Raw genomic sequence first — 2,500 nt, 5'->3', positions numbered from 1 at the left:
GACGTATAAAGCACTTAACGCTCTCACGCCGCAGTATCTGAGTGAACTTCTGTACCAGTATGATCCTCCACGCCTACTTAGATCAAAAGGTGCAGGTTATTTGTTGGTACCTCAAATAATGAAGACTCCAGCAGGGGGCAGATGTTTCTCTTATAAACCTCACAGTTATGGAACAACCTTCCAATCAGTGTTCGGGACTCAGACACAGTCTCAGTGTTCAAGTCGAGTCTGAACACATTTATTTAGTGGAGTCTTTAGTCAGTAGGTGTTTGTGAGGTAAAGGAGCAGATCTGGAGGGATCATGGATATCGAGTGTTTGGTGAACTGGGATATTTGGATGCTGTCGTCTCCTCACTCTCACACGTTCACTCAGGTTTGTTGTTGGTGGTGTGGTGGGTCGTCTCTTATCCCAGAGATCCTGTGTTACCTTCTGCTTCTTCCTTTTAGTTCTGCTGCTACAGCGAGTCTCCTACTTACACCCTGATCACACTGTACAGTCTCTTTACCTTTTATACCATCCATGCGATTACTGAGTAAGAACAGGAGCTCTAAAGATTTGGATTTGGACTGTAGTTAATGTCAACAGTCTGCTACACTGACTCAGGACTACAGTTTGCTCTGATCTCCATCACTGCACCTCAACATCGTTTATCTGTAATAAATGGACATTCGGTGGAACCCAGATGAGGATGAGGTTCCCTCTTGAGTCTGGTTCCTCTCAAGGTTTCTTCCTTCTGAGACAATGTTCATTGTTAAAAGCACGAAACAAATAAACATGAATTGAGTTGAACTGAATTGAATTGAATATATAATATTGTGTTAATAAAATGAGTGGCATTAAATTACATTTGCGTTAACATTATAAAAGTTTTTTTTTAAAGCAAATATATATATTTGTACACAATATAGAGAAACAACACAAAATCAATTAGTTGTGTATTAGCGGTACAAATGACTTTGTATTGCTAATAGACATTTAAAAACAACCTAGATAAAATGTCCTCTGTGTGTGTGTGTGTGTGTGTGTGTGTGTGTGTGTGTGTGTGTGTGTGTGTGTGTGTGTGTGTGTGTGTGTGTGTGTATTTTCACACACTATTTAGGGTGTGAACCTGCTGTCCTCGCTGTGAATAAAGGCAAACATGTCCAAGCAAGCATGTACAAACACACACACACACACACACACACACACACACACACACACACACACACACACACACACAAAATGAAAAGAAAAATAGCTGTACCACCTCATGACTTTTAACCCAGGTAAGACAGGTCCTCAGTTGGTCATGTGTGAACATATATGTGTGTGTGTGTGTGTGTGTGTGTGTGTGTGTGTGTGTGTGTGTGTGTGTGTGTGTGTGTGTGTGTTTGTGTGTGTGTGTGTGTGTGTGTGTGTGTGTGTGTGTGTGGTGCTATGGGCTTGTGTGTAAGTGTGGGGCTGATTTAATAAGACAACAGCAAAGTTTACAGTTACGGAGCTCTGACACTGTAGACTCCTTCCATACATGTTGCATAAACATTTCATCATGGAAAAGTTCTACACGTGACCATCAGTGTGTGATTGGCAGAGTGTGAGCTGTACAAGCTCCTGTGAACCAGCTGTTACTGTGGAAATCCTAACATATCAAAATGATTGCATTAATCTACACCTGCAGTGCTCTCAGAGTTGCTGTTCTAGAGAATGTATCACCACCTAAAGGCCACCAATCAGAAGCCAGGGTTCCACAGCACCATAGCGTTTCCTCCTGCAGGAATCGCACCATAAAAAACAACCGGATGCTTCAGAAACTAGCTAACCATCTGCATAGTAATTACTACAGGTCTATAGCCACCAGCTTAGCATCTATGTCCAGCAGTGTTTGTGTGTTTGTGTGTGTGTGTGTGTGTGTGTGTGTGTGTGTGTGTGTGTGTGTTTGTGTGTGTGTGTGTGTGTGTGTGTGTGTGTGTGTGTGTGTGTGTGATGAGACATGAGCAAGGAGTGTGTGAGATCACTGACATATGAGTCAATGATAACACACATTTCCACTTAGAGATTTTCCCTGGACCGAGTGCCTGGGCTTTCACTCACTCTCACACACACACACACACACACACACACACACACACACACACACACACACACACACACACACACACTTCCAGCAAGAGGAATTTCAGTCACCTGTTTCAATTCCAGTAACCATTTCAAACTGTATTTTGAAGGAAATTCTGAACGTTTTTTATTTTATATTAAACATTTTTTTTTTTACATTTGTTTTAATGTAAAATAGGACACAGGGAAACAGTGGTTTCTGAGGACTCACGCAGAAACATGAAAATACGTGAACCTTAGAAACTATATACAAGAACAGAAACTAGGGATAGACACTTGGGGCATTAAAGAATAGGGAGCACTGAAAATAAGGAAATAAGAGGTCATAGGAAACTAGGAAACATACAAAACATGTGCACTAAAGAGCTAGGGAATGTGGGGACGGTAATAACTAGAAAAGACATC

The 2,500-nt window shown here is 41.5% G+C and overlaps 1 protein-coding gene across 3 annotated transcripts in view; it reads right to left on the bottom strand.

The window, feature by feature from the left end:
• nav3 (neuron navigator 3) overlaps positions 1-2,500 on the bottom strand; it is a 143,650-nt gene that overhangs the window by 82,362 nt on the left and 58,788 nt on the right. The gene's annotated exons all lie outside the window — the stretch shown is intronic.

Source organism: Silurus aristotelis (assembly GCF_946808225.1).
Source record: "Silurus aristotelis genome assembly, chromosome: 24".
Lineage (NCBI taxonomy): Eukaryota > Metazoa > Chordata > Actinopteri > Siluriformes > Siluridae > Silurus > Silurus aristotelis.
Note: the sequence above shows the minus strand (reverse complement) of the source record. Positions and strands in the feature narration are given on the sequence as shown.